The sequence below is a fragment of the Medicago sativa genome, chromosome 7 (genome assembly GCF_051527215.1).
Source record: "Medicago sativa cultivar Bolivia chromosome 7, Bolivia_mono, whole genome shotgun sequence".
NCBI classification, from domain to species: domain Eukaryota; kingdom Viridiplantae; phylum Streptophyta; class Magnoliopsida; order Fabales; family Fabaceae; genus Medicago; species Medicago sativa.
The window spans coordinates 55,079,941-55,094,472 of record NC_140755.1 but is presented as its reverse complement, the minus strand read 5'-3'; the positions used below and the strand labels follow the sequence as shown (position 1 = coordinate 55,094,472).

The 14,532-nt window shown below is 39.1% G+C and overlaps 1 non-coding gene across 1 annotated transcript; it reads right to left on the bottom strand.

Annotated features, from left to right (window-relative positions):
• Positions 1-2,752: 2,752 nt before the first annotated feature.
• Positions 2,753-2,859, bottom strand: LOC146906863 (small nucleolar RNA R71). Its single transcript, XR_015020983.1, has one exon. It is a non-coding gene; the product is annotated as a small nucleolar RNA R71 (small nucleolar RNA).
• Between the last annotated feature and the right edge of the window lie 11,673 nt (positions 2,860-14,532).

Below are 14,532 nucleotides of genomic sequence, written 5' to 3'. Positions count from 1 at the left end.
TATAGGGACTAGAAACATAATTAACCCTAAAATTTAAAACCAAATGGTTAACTCTATAAAATCCAAGTTCGGCATGAAAAAAGCAACATTAACAATTTCTTCAATTATCTTGCATTTCTGTTCTATATTCCCATATACTGGTCTATTCCCGTTGAATTTGGATTGATATCTTAGCATTTATAGCCTAAACCACCATGAGACATAAATACATATTATCAATTTCACAAGCGCGCGCACACACACAGTTGCTTTAGAAATTATCATCTAGAGTAATAGAACTGACTACTCAACAACTTATACTATTTTCTGCGTGTATTAAAAAGGCTTGTTTATCAATAGAAGAATAATCACTATATAAGATCGTGGATTTCGTACATCCACCATTTATTTATCCCATCCATGAAAAGCAAGTTTTATGAAATTATACTTGTTCCTATCCCTAAACAAAAGGTCAAAAGAGTTATCGAAATTGTGATTGAAAGCATGCAATATTACAATAAAGATAAAAGTATGCCTCTCTTGTTCAAAATGATTAAAAGTTTAAGATATTAATCAAACTACATAATCCCCAACAAACCATTATGATCAAACTTCATACACCAATTTGTTTACTATTTCAAAAAAAAAAAAACATTGATCTCATCATTTTATCAGAAAAATTGCGCTAAAATGACTCTGTTTAAATATAAATCTTTAAAAAGTTAGCAGTAAATGAGAGAAGATAACAAAATATTAATATTCAAATAATTAAAATGAAGACAATGTCAAGTGCAGATTCTAAATGCAATGCAAATAGATCTGTGCCTTCAACTTTCTAATCAAATTATAAACACTTCAAGTATATTGATGACATGCTGTCATTACGTAATTTTTAGGACTTGTTTTGACATTTTGATAGAGTTCTAAGCAACATTAAGTGTCCAGGAGCAGTTAAAAGCAACAAAGTTGGAAGAACTGGATTGAAGCCAATCGTACTGCGATTCTCTAATCGCAATGCGATTTCTTGAAGTCAGAGAGCATGTTTTTCAAGAAGTTGGATCGTAATACGATCCAGCCAATCGTAATACGATTTCAAGAAGGGCTTTAAAGGAAATTAGGGTTTAAAGTACCAATCGTGGTACGATTTGTGCCATCGTGGTACGATTTTGGGCGATCAGAACTTGCCTATTTAAGCTGAAGTCAGTCTCAAACAAAGGGGATTACGATTTTGGAGAGCTAAAGTGCGATTTTAACACCCAGAAGGCTGCAGCGGAGAGGATTTCATCATCTCTAACCCAGTTTATGTATGTTTTAATTCTTCCATTGATTATGCTATTTGTAAACTCAATTATGAGTAGCTAAATCTCTTAGAGATTAGGTCGGAGATGAACCTATGTAACCCTAATTGATCATATGTTGCTGTGAAACTCTATTGTTTATTAATGAATTTCTAGTCTTTATTCAATTCAATTGTTCTTAATGCTTTTTATATCCTGATCAAATATAAACATTATTTTGTGAGATCGAATGACTACTGATCATAGCTTTCGACTTAGACCTAATTGAATTGTTCTGATAAACATGGTTAGTCTAGGAATAGATAATCGTTTGTTAGTGATATTAGGTTAACGTTCATAAAACCTTCAAGGATTATTAGACCACCTAAGGAATTAGGGGCTGTAGTTTAAGAAGAGGGTCCTAACTCAAGGGATTGATTAGGGCTAATTTGTTAACTATCGTGAAACTAGAAAATCATTAGTAATAATAGGTGCAGTAACCAATTAGGGGAAACATAGAAGATTCGAAGACCTGATCTCATCTCTCTCTATATTTTCTTAATCAAATCTTATTCTTTTAATTGATTTCTTAAAATCAAACCAAATCTACTGCCTAGTGGCAAAACAAAATAAACTTTTATATATCCTATTTTTATAACGCAATTGAATTATTGAAGTTAAAAACAGTCCTCGTGGGATCGATATTTTTACTACTTCGATAGTATTTGGTGCACTTGCCAGAGATCTATCAAGTTTTTGGCGCCGTTGCCGGGGACTGTTGATTTATTTTAACAAGGCAATTACGTTATAATTTAGGGTTTTTGCAATTTAAATTTCTGTTTTTTTATTTTTATTTTTATTTTTCTGTTTTCATATTCACTTGATTACTTTGCGTTGTGCAGTGCTACTAAGGTATTTTGCTGTTTATGCGAGGTAAACAGAGCTCAGACGACTTAGAGTACGATCCGGAAATTGAAAGGACTGCTAGAGCACTTCGGAAAGCTGTCCGGTCGCAAAGGTTAGCTCAGTCTGTTCCACCGGGTGTTCGAGAACAAATACCGGAGTCACTCTCAACTGAATCTGAAACATCTGCTTCTCCTAAATCTGTTATCATGGGAGAACCTGCACCAAGACCTAAGCTAGGAGACTACGGGTTAGCCACTCATCGCGGTCAACTGACCCACACTTTTCAACCAGCTAACCCCGTAGCTTTCGACATCAAGACAACTGTCCTCAACGGTTTGAGGGACAAGCAATTCGATGGGACTGAAGCTATGAGTCCTCATGAACACTTGAGCCGCTTTGCTGAAACTTGTGAGTTTTGTGTGCAACCAGCCACCGTGACTGAAGCACAAAAGAAGCTAAGGCTATTTCCTTTCACTTTGACGGGAAGAGCGAAAGATTGGTTGCTAACAATACCAAACGGGACTGTCCAAACATGGGAAGAGTTAGAGCTGAATTTCTTGGAGAAATATTTCCCTATGTCTAAGTATTGGGACAAGAAGATGGAGATCTCTAACTTCAAGCAAGGAGAAGGTGAATCATTGTATGATGCTTGGGAGCGATTTAACTTACTTCTTAAGAGATGCCCGAATCATGAGTTCACCGAGAAACAATACCTCCAAATCTTCACTGAGGGGGTAACACCAAACACTAGAATGTTCTTAGATGCTTCCGCGGGAGGTAGTCTCAAGAGCAAAACTGATCATGAAGTCCAAGCTTTAATTGAGAACATGGCTGGAAATGAGTATCGTGCTGAAGCTAAGAAGAAAGAAAGAGGAGTGTTTGGGGTGACTGAACAAACTGCTATCCTTGCTAACCAAGCAGCTATGAACAAACAAATTGAAGCTTTAACTAAGGAGTTTCAAGGCTTCACCTTGGCTAATAAGCAACAACAAGTGGCTGCAATCAAGTGTGACTTATGTGGTGAAGAACATCCCAACGGTGAATGTGTTCCAGAAGGATCAAGTGAAGAAGCTAACTTCATGGGAGGTTATCAAAGGCAGAATCAATACTACAATTCAGGCATCAATAAGCATCCAAATCTAAGCTACTCAAACAACAATGATTTGAACTCTCAGATACTCACTCCTCCTCAACAACAACAAAGGAAGCCATCAGCTCTTGAGGAAACTATGATGAACTTCATTAAGATGACTCAAGGCAACTTTGAAGAGATGAAAAAGAGTCAAGAAGCTGAAAGAAAGAACAATGAAGCTTCTAGGAAAATGCTTGAAACTCAACTGGGGCAATTAGCTAAGCAATTGGCTGAACAAAGTAAAGGCGGATTCTCAGGTAACACTAAAGACAACCCTAAGAATGAGTCTTGTAATGCTATTGAATTGAGGAGCAAAAAGGTTTTGACACCTTTAGTTCCAAAAGCTCCAAAGAAGGTTGATGATGTAGTTGAGGTGGAGCATAGGCCAGTGGTGCGTGACTGATGTAAGATTTTTCCTACATGTCATATAACTATGTACACGTGAGTATATATAGGATCGTTTCCACAGGGAGTTACGTTTAATCATAAGCATTTACACAATCGTTCACATTAAGGGTTTGGATATAATTTGTTTGTTTGTAACACTATATCCATATTTGACATTTAAGTAAAAACGAGAGGGGATCGAACTATTTCGCTTGCGGTATAAGATAACGAGCAAGCATAACAGCAGCAATCTCTCGATCGATTAACAGACTCTAGCTTTATAACCAATATTATTACAATCATTTCTACAATATCCTTCGTGTCCAAAGCGACATCGTTATTTCCAAGTTAGCGTTTAAACATTCGTGTCCAAATTCCTTAAACGATAACAAAGTCGATCGGATAACTTAATCGACCGTGTCCAGCCTGATTAAGTATCCGAAAGCATTAAAATCTTGATTAAAAGTAATTATCAAAGGTTTACAAACTTGTCAAGAGTGATATAACATAAGATAGATTGTTATTCTAGTTCTAGATTCAAGGGTTTGTGTCCAAATCATCTTGAATCTCTTTGAAAGCATTAAAAGCAAGAATAACAACAATATTGAATCATTAAGCTAGAACCTTATATATTAAAAGATCAAAAGATTACATAATAGCTTGATTGTTACCTCAATACTACATAGAAGGTGATAGTTACATATAGACATGTAAACTAATGCAAGGAAGGAAGGAAAGATGAAGATTCCATGCCAAGATCCTTGATGTCTCAATGAATCTAGGGTTGAATCTACTCCTTAATCACTTGCTTTGTGTTTCTCTCTATGAAATAGCTCTAACCTCTCTCTAGAAATGTATAAAATGTTTCAATGGAATAGTGAATAGTGCTAGAGAGAGGGAAAACTTGTATTTAAATGGGCTGAAAACGTGTAATCTCGCTTAAGCGAGATTCATCTCGCTTAAGCGAGAAGCCTAAATATCTAACAATGGCCAATGAAGTCTTGCCACGTAGCCCTGCTCCTTGATGAAGTTGCATCTCGCGTAAGCGAGTGAGACCTCGCGCAAGCGAAGTTGCTTGAAACATAAACCGCCTTAGAATCCTGCTTGAGCGACATGGAAGCGAGATAGAAAGCGAGATGCTCATCTGTTCCCTGGAGAAATCTCGCGTAAGCGAGATGATCTCGCGTAAGCGAGATTCTAAAATTCACAAGCGACCCTGGAAGCGAGATGCAAGCGAAGGTTGAGCTTCTCCCTGGAGGAATCTCGCTTAAGCGAGATGACCTCGCGTAAGCGAGATTTGCTTGGTTCACACAACTTGAGTTTTGGTCCTTGCTTGTCATTTCCTGCATAAATTGGGTAGAATTAGGCATATAAAGCATAAATGGTATAATTATAACAATTGGTTGCTTTTCCGTAGATAACTTGCATAACAAGTCACTAAAAATGCCTCTTTTAACACATGAAATATATTACTTTTGAGCACTTATCAAACTCTCCCCAACTTAGCTTTTTGTTTGTCCTCAAACAAAAGAATCAAAAGGAAACTCACAAGGCTTTGGACAAGCTTTCTAGCACAATACCAAACAATTCAAATTAAATAAAAATTTTCAAGTGGTGATTCAAATGTGAAAGCACCGGCAAGCATGAAGTTCTCCATTATTCCTAACACAGCTATAAATGTGAAACAAGTCCTAAGCACAAAATACACATCATAAACTTCAAAGTATAAACATATCTATCTATGAACCACACCTAACACACTTCTTTGAAAGTAAATGCAATATAATGATAACAATGAATGAGGTAATGAACACACATCCAACAATCATGCTAACATCCTATTTAAGTTAGGTGTCCATCCAAATATCGTCTCAAAAAGCATAAAAGCATGGATCAAAAGGTCTTGCAAGGGTTATAACTTGGCCGGGCTACAAAAGAAATGTCATATGTGGGGCAATTGATCAGAAAGCCTATCAAAGAGGAACATTTTTTTGTATCACAACTTGAAATCCAAATACTTCCTTACCAAGAATTAAAACCTCTGGTGATTAACAATCAAACTTATAACCTTGACAACTTATTCTATTTTTGATTTTTCTCTTTCTTTTTCTTTTCTTTTCTTTTCTTTTTCAAATGTACAATTTTTTTCTTTGATTCAATGTTGTCAGGTTATTTTACAACTTCACTATAACTTAACATATAATGCCTCCTTTTCCTCCCCAACTTGAATACAACAAAAACTCTAATTAAATGTTCCCCTATCCTAAGGCAAGGGACAAAGTACAAAAAGGTTAAGGGTTCAACAAAGTAAGATTATCAAAGTCCTATAAGATTCAACCATGAACTGGATTTTTGAAAAATTTCAGGCAAATTCAACAAGCATTGTGCTTATGAATATTGACAGTTCATGTTTGAGGACTTGATTCATTTGGCTCAGATTGGGGTATCAGATACTCGCTCTTCTCACAGGTAGGCTTTATGTGGTCAAGTAGGTTACTCTCAATTCAAAAAGTGCCTTGATCCTTTCCATGCTTTCAAACAATTCAAAATAATTATCAGATTTAACATAACTAAAACAAGTTAGACGATGATTATCGGTCTCCAGCATATATACAAAAGATTGAAGCTACCTCACATTTAGGTTAAGTACTAAGTGGTTCAAAGATATTCATGTTTATGAAAAGACTTAAATGATATATATTTTGTGCACAGTACAAATTTCAAATTCATAGTAACACCTAGAATAACAGGAAACCAATACCTTGGCAATGCGCTTTCTCACAATTCATATCATTATCACTCACCTGCTTTTGCTCAATAATTGGCTCCATAGAGCACTTTAAACTTTGATGTTTATGAGCAATTTTTTTCTTTTGACTAAACACAAGCAAGATTAATCAAAAATTTCATCCAAAGCAATAAGTTAAAAACCAAACAACAAGCTAAGCTATTTAACCCAAAACGAAATTAAAATTAAACCAAAGTAATGAACACCCAAAACCGTGCTCAAAAAGTATAAGTTCAAAAGCGATAAAATTGTTTCAGCATAAAAATAAAACATAAACTAAAAAGTCAAAGCAGAAGTCAAAATAAACTAAGCATCAAAAGAATGCGGTCAGTGTGCCGCATCATCATCCATATCATCCTGCTGAGATAAATGTACACTGGCTGTCCTCTCTGGATCATCATCGACACCATGCACACTAGCTGTCCCATGCACACTAGCTGTCCTCACCGCATCACCACCAATGTGGACACTGGCTGTCCTAGTAAAGTCATCAGCTGCTCCACCAAATGCTGCACCACTGCCCCCTCCTGGGTAGATTGGCCTGTCCCCAGGCCACATGCAAGAATCATAGTACTGTGCAGGAGTGAACATAAAACACCGGGGATCCATGTGAGCATCGTAAAGATGCGAGTAGATGCCCTGGTTGCTGCGGAAGATAGCAGCCTGCTGATCCATTATGTGATTCTCTCTCAGCTCCTATGCTTGAGCTAACTGAAAGGCTTGCTGCTGCTGTGCCTGAGCTCTCTCAACTGCTCGCTACTCATACTGAGCCATATATGCCTGAAAAGATGAAAAATCAAAAGTGCCGGGCTGCTGAGGTGGTGGCATACTCTGGTGAGGATCTTCATGCTCTGGATAGTCCTCAGGTTGGGGTACATCCTCAGGTTGGGATACTTGAGAAGAAGAAGCAGCACCCTTAGATAGTGCTCTAGAAATGTAACCCCGAATGTACTTGTCATCAATGGGAGATACCAGCTCTTCTGAAAAAGGCTCGGTGACGGGTACCTGATGGTGCCTAAGTAAGCCCATAATAAAGCCCGGAAAAGCGAGTCTGGTCTCTGGTCCTGCTACACCACCGAGAGCTACATGCTTCAGCTCTCTTGAAATAATTGCAGCCACATCCACTGCCCTTCCTTTGCAAATATGCCAAATCAGAGGAGGCATCACTTTCTTTGGAGTTGTGGTGACATGGCTTTTTGGCCAGACATTATGAACCAAGAACTTAAAAATAATACCAGCTTTTGGCCTCATATCAGAGAAAGCTGCCAAATTTCGGTTACCCGCTTTGGACTCAGTGTAAGTCCTTCCTGGTAGCAAAATTTCCCTCTCTATTTTACCAAGGTTCCAATCAGCAGCCTCTTCTCTTTCCCCATAAGGACACAAGGCAGGTGTGTCAGGGTCATCGGACTCGGGTAAAGTGTAAGGTTTGCCTAGGTAATCATTAATAGCATCCCTATCGAAGCGGATGGTTTTTCCTCTCACCATGGTGGTATAGGAAAATGCAGCTTGCATTTCCTTAGCATCACAATCTGGTAAGGCATTTGCATAAAACTCACACAGAAGGTCCAGGTTGATTTTGGGGTATGGGTTAAGGAGTTTCTCCCATTTTCTCTCAGTGAAAACAGCTGCAATGTCAGCATAGTCACCCTCAGGGTTAATCCGGAAAATTTTATCATGCCAAGTTTTCTCTTTTTTCAGCTCGAGAAACCTGGCATAGGTTTTGTTGGACGTGTAAATGGTACGGTCCGGGTTTCTAGGTAAGGGTGCAGGACGATTTACCACACCTGATGAGGAAGCAGTGGTTTTTCGTTTTTTGGTTGGTTGATTTTTAGGTGCCATCTGCAAAACAACCAGCAAAACCATATACAGTATAGAACAATAATCAGCACATGTATGGAATCAAAAAGGTTAAGGCAGATAGACTTTAAAAACAGAAGTACAGAACAATCTCGCTTGTGTCTCGCTTAAGCGAGTTGCAAGCGAGATATTTCCAGAATTTCCTCTGAATATTCGCTTGCGCGAGTTTTTTGCTCAAGAACCTCGCTTGCGCGAAATTTGTCTGTACCTGCGAAATTTCAGAACTTTTCCAGCATATTCAACACATTCAGCATTTCTAATCACAACATTCATCTCCCTAGGTTTCTATACCGTACCAAAGTCCAAAAAGGAACCAAAATCACAACATTTTTCCAAGAACCACTCAAAACCCTAATTTTTCAAAAATTCCAAAATGGGTCAAAATTTACACGATTGAATGTTGAAGAAAAACAGTGATGATTTTGATTCATTTTCATTGTTATGAACCTAAGGAAACAGTCTCTAGTCACAAACACTTAAATCTAACCCTAGCCATTCTAAATTTGCATAAAGCATGAATTTGAAATTGAAAAGCATGGCACAGAAATAGAAATCAAACCTGTTGAAATGATGATTAATGAAGCAAGCAAATGATGATGAATGAAGAAGTATGCAAGTGCTTGACTATGGTTGAATTGGTTTTGATTTTAGGGTTAAAGTTTGTGAGGAAAAGAAAAGTTTAGAGAAAATGGAGAAAAGGAAAGTTAGAAAACGTAAATGAGTGGAAATGAGTGGATGGGGGAGTGGTTAAGGGGAGTTAATCCCCTTGGAAACCGTTACCCTTTTTTGAATTAAAAACTCATCTCGCTTGCGCGAGATTAACTCGCTTAAGCGAGATTTCTCCAGAACCAACAATTCGAAAAGGCAACTATCTCGCTTAAGCGAGATTAACTTCGCTTGAGCGAGATTTCTCCAGATATGCTTCTTACTTTGCTTTGCTCATGAAATTATTCCTAAATGCATTAAAACATGAAAATACTTACAAAACTGGGTGTGACTCCCAGCAAGAGCTTGTTTTACGTCCTTAGCTTGACGCATTTTGAAGAAATCATGGCTCGATTAGTGAAATCGTCGTCAAACACCGATCAATTTCACCACCGAAGTAGGGCTTAAGCCTTTGCCCATTAACAGTCCAGTTGGCTTTGGTGACTGGGTCCTCAAGTTCAACAGCTCCATACGGTTTGACCTCTTTAACCATGAAAGGTCCGGACCACTTAGACTTCAATTTGCCCGGAAACAACCTCAGTCTTGAATTGAAAAGTAACACCATTTGTCCCGGCATGAATTGTCTCAGAATGATCTTCTTGTCATGATACTTCTTGGTCCTTTCTTTGTAGAGCTTTGAAGATTCATAAGCTTGATTTCGCAATTCTTCAAGCTCATGCATTTGAACTTTTCTTCTTTCACCGGCCTTCTCTTGATCAAAGTTTAGGAACTTCAACGCCCAAAAGGCTTTATGTTCGAGCTCGACCGGTAAATGACAAGATTTGCCATAGACCATTTGGAAAGGAGTGAGGCCTATAGGAGACTTGTATGCAGTCCTATATGCCCACAAAGCTTCATCAAGTTTAGCCGACCAATCCTTCCGAGATGTAGAGACCGTCTTCTCAAGTATGCGTTTGACCTCCCGGTTAGAAACTTCGGCTTGTCCATTCGTTTGCGGATGATACGGTGATGCTACTTTGTGCTTGACTCCATAATGATCTAGGGCCTTGGCAAGTTGTGTGTTGCAAAAGTGTGACCCTCCGTCACTAATGAGAACTCTTGGTGTACCAAACCGAGTGAAAATATTCTTTTTTAGGAACTTCACTACCGTCTTGCTATCGGCTTTAGGCGATGCTACGGCTTCCACCCACTTTGAAACATAATCAACAGCTACCAAGATGTACTCATTTGAATATGATGAAGGAAAAGGGCCAACAAAATCCATACCCCAACAATCAAACACTTCCACTTCAAGGATGAGTTGTAGAGGCATCTCATTTCTTTTTGACATTGATCCGGTTCTTTGGCATTCATCACAATACTTGCAATGTAAATTGGCATCTTTGAATAAAGTTGGCCAATAGAACCCGGATTGAAGTACCTTTGCGGCTGTTCTCTCCCCGTTGAAGTGACCTCCATAGGGCGAATTGTGACATTGCCATAGGATCTTCTTTGCCTCTTCATCATCCACACACCTACGCAAGAGATTGTCCGCTCCAATTTTGAACAAATAAGGCTCATCCCACACAAAGTGGTTAGCATCATGAAGGAACTTCTTGCGTTGTTGCCATTCAAAATCTTTCGGAATGAACCCGGTTGCTTTGTAGTTCACCATGTCGGCAAACCACGGTCTCACATTGATTGCTAGCAACCGTTCATCTGGAAATTCTTCACGAACCTCCGGTTCATTCTTGGTTACCTCATTGTTTGTCAACCTTGAAAGGTGATCAGCTACAAGATTCTCCGTGCCTTTCTTATCCTTGATCTCTAAGTCAAACTCTTGAAGCAACAACATCCAACGGATGAGCCTTGGCTTTGAGTCGGACTTAGTAAGGAGATACTTGATAGCTGCATGGTCAGTGTAAACAACAATTTTGGAACCTACAAAGTAAGAACGAAATTTCTCCATTGCATAAACTATTGCAAGTAACTCTTTTTCAGTTGTGGCATAATTAATTTGTGCCTCATTCAAAACCTTACTTGCATAGTGAATAGCATGAAAAATTTTATCCTTACGTTGACCCAAGACCGCACCAACAGCATAATCACTTGCATCACACATTTATTCAAAATTTAAATCCCAATTAGGAGCAATGATTATTGGTGCGGTGGTCAACTTTTCTTTTAAAGATTCAAATGCATCAAGACATTCATTATCAAAAACAAAAGACTTATCTTTGTTGAGCAAGTTGCTCATAGGCTTTGCAATCTTTGAGAAGTCTTTGATGAACCTCCGGTAAAAACCGGCATGACCAAGAAAACTCCGCACACCTTTGACATTTACTGGTGGAGGAAGCTTTCCTATGACATCGACCTTTGCTTGGTCTACCTCGATACCCTTAGCAGAAATCTTATGACCAAGGACAATACCCTCGGTAACCATGAAGTGACATTTCTCCCAATTGAGCACCAAGCTAGTTTCAATACACCGCTTCAGCACGGTATCCAAGCTATTCAAACACGTATCAAATGATGAACCGAAAACCGAGAAATCATCCATGAACACCTCCATGCATTTTCCAATAAGTTTGGAGAAGATTGCTTGAACACACCGTTGAAAAGTTGCGGGTGCATTACACAAGCCAAATGGCATTCTTCGATAAGCAAAAATACCAAAGGGGCAAGTGAAAGCCGTCTTCTCGTGATCATCTGGATTCATGGCGATTTGATTGTAACCGGAGTAACCATCTAGGAAGCAATAAAAGGATTGACCGGAGAGTCTTTCAAGCATTTGATCCATGAAGGGCAAGGGAAAGTGATCCTTCCTTGTTGCTTGATTGAGTCTTCTATAATCTATACACATCCTCCATCCGGTGACGGTTCTAGTTGGGATCAACTCATCTTTATCATTAGTGATCACCGTCATTCCTCCTTTCTTAGGAACTACTTGAACCGGGCTTACCCAAGCACTATCCGAGATAGGATAGATCATGCCGGCTTCAAGCAACTTCACTACTTCCTTTCGCACCACCTCTTTCATATTTGGATTTAAGCGGCGTTGCGGTTGTGCTACCGGCTTGAAGTTTTCTTCCATCATAATCTTGTGCATACAATAAGATGGACTTATCCCTTTCAAGTCGGATAACTTCCACCCTATTGCTTCTTTGTTGTCCTTGAGAACCTCTACCAACTTGGTTTCATCATCGATGGACAAGGAGCTGCTAATGATCACCGGTTTTGTACCATCTTTCTCAAGAAAAACATACTTCAAATTAGATGGTAAAACATTTAATTCTACCTTGGTGTCATCAACTTTCGCTTCTTCCTTGGATTCTTCTTTCAAATCTTCAAGTATGGCTTGATTAGGAAGAACTTCCTTCAAGGAATCTAGCTCCTTCAAACACTCTTCAATGGCACTTGCTTCGTCTTCATCAATAGCATTGAGTGCGTCCACCAAAGCACTCTCAAGGGGTGTTCTATTGTGCATTTGCTTCCGAGTAGTCAAGATGACTTCTTCGGTTGCATCCATTTTGAAACATGCACCCTTGTCTTTCGAGTACTTCAAAGCTTCTCGGATGTTGAAGGTAACCTCTTCATCATTTACCTTGACCTTCATGATATTATCATCAAGATCAATCATCATCCGAGCCGTTTGCATGAAATTCCTTCCCATTAAGATAGGCACATCCTCATCTTCTTCGACATCCATAACCACAAAATCAGCCGGAAAAATAAATTTGTCCACTTTTACAAGAACATCTTCGGCCATACCTAATGGTTTTGCAAAGGATTTGTCGGCCAATTGCAACATCATCCTAGTCCGCTTTATACAAAGGTCACCAACTCTTTTGGCAACGGACAAAGGCATGAGATTGATGCTTGATCCAAGATCAAGTAGTGCTTTACCTACATGTGTTGTGCCAATAGCTACCGGTAGAGTGACTCTTCCCGGATCTTGCTCTTTCTTTGGCATTGTTCTTTGAATAATAGCACTACAATTGGCATCGATTTGGATCGTCTCTTCATCATTGATTCTTCTTTTCTTGGAAAGGATATCTTTCATGAACTTCGCATAGACCGGCATTTGCTCCAAGGCTTCTGAGAATGGTATATCAATTTGCAACTTCTTGAAGAGTTCAAGAAACCTTGCGTATTGCCGCTCTTTGTCTTTCTTCGATGGAGCATGTGGGTATGGTAAGTGTTGAGCCACCACTTGCTTCTCAACCACTTGTTTCTTCCCTTTATCTTTCCCCACATCTTTATTCTTCCTCTCCATCTCCACTTGTACCTCAAGATCTCTTTTTTGATTTTTTTCTTTTTCAACTAATGCTTCTTTATTCTTTATATACACTTCCTCCTCTATCTCTACACTATCCTCCTCGAACTTCTCTATATCCTCCTCGTTAACAACTTCATCTTCCTTCTCTTCAACAACAATATCATCACCTACCCCTTTACCTACTACTCTCCCACTCCTTGTAGCTATAGCTTTTGACTGCTATGCCTTGTGGTGCTCCTTAGGATTTGGTTGAGTGTTAGCGGTGAAAGCTCCCAATTGCGGAGGACCTTGAGCCATTTGTTGTGCTAACTGACCAACTTGTGTCTCAAGGCCTTTGATCGACGCGTCGGTGTTTTTCTGGTTAGCCATGGACACTTGCATGAATTGTTTCAAGACCTCCTCGGTGCTTTGGGAATTGTTAGGTTGTTGGGGGTTATTTGGTGGTGGGAATTGCTATTGATTATTGAAGGGTTGTTGAAATTGGGGGAAAGGTTGTTGGTAGAAATTTGATTGAGGATATTGGTAGTTATTGTTGTACGGTGTTCTCCAAGGTCTTTGTTGGTTTTGGTTGGCCGGATACCTTCCTTGGAAGTTGGAAGTACCCGGATTTTGTTGTGAGGTTCCAGCTTGTTGTGGTTGGTTAGGCCTTTGTTGGTTTCCCACATAGTTGACCTCTTCCTCTTCAAAAGAACCGGGTTCGGGACAATAGCCGGTTGGATGATCCCCCGTACAAAGTCCACAAGTATTGACTTGAGCGGTTCCTCCTTCTTGCTTGAGAGATTCAAGAATTTGTTTAGGCATAGCTCTCATCTCCTTTTGCATAGCTTCTATTTGTTGAGTGAGGAGCTTATTTTGAGCTAAGACCGCATCATTTGCTTCTAGTTCCAGAATACCGACTTTCCTTTGATTAGGATTCCGGTTGTGAGAGGATTTTCTTGTGTTGAGAGCCATTTGATTAATGATTTTGACAGCTTCAGCTGGGTTTTTCAAAGCAATAGAACCTCCAGCACTTGCATCAAGCATCGTCTTGGACATGTCTTGTAGCCCTTGACGAAAAAGATATAGTTGCATTTGGCTATCAAAACCATGCTTTGGACAATTCCTTAGCAATGATTTATAACGCTCCCAAGCTTCACAAAGAGTCTCACTTTGGCCTTGAGCAAAAGTTGTAATTGAAGTTTTAGCCTCAAGATGCCTATCCTCCGGAAAGAACCTTTCTTGAAATGCTTTCTCTAGCTCACCCCAATTTTCCATCAAAGAAGTTGGTTGATCAAGATACCAC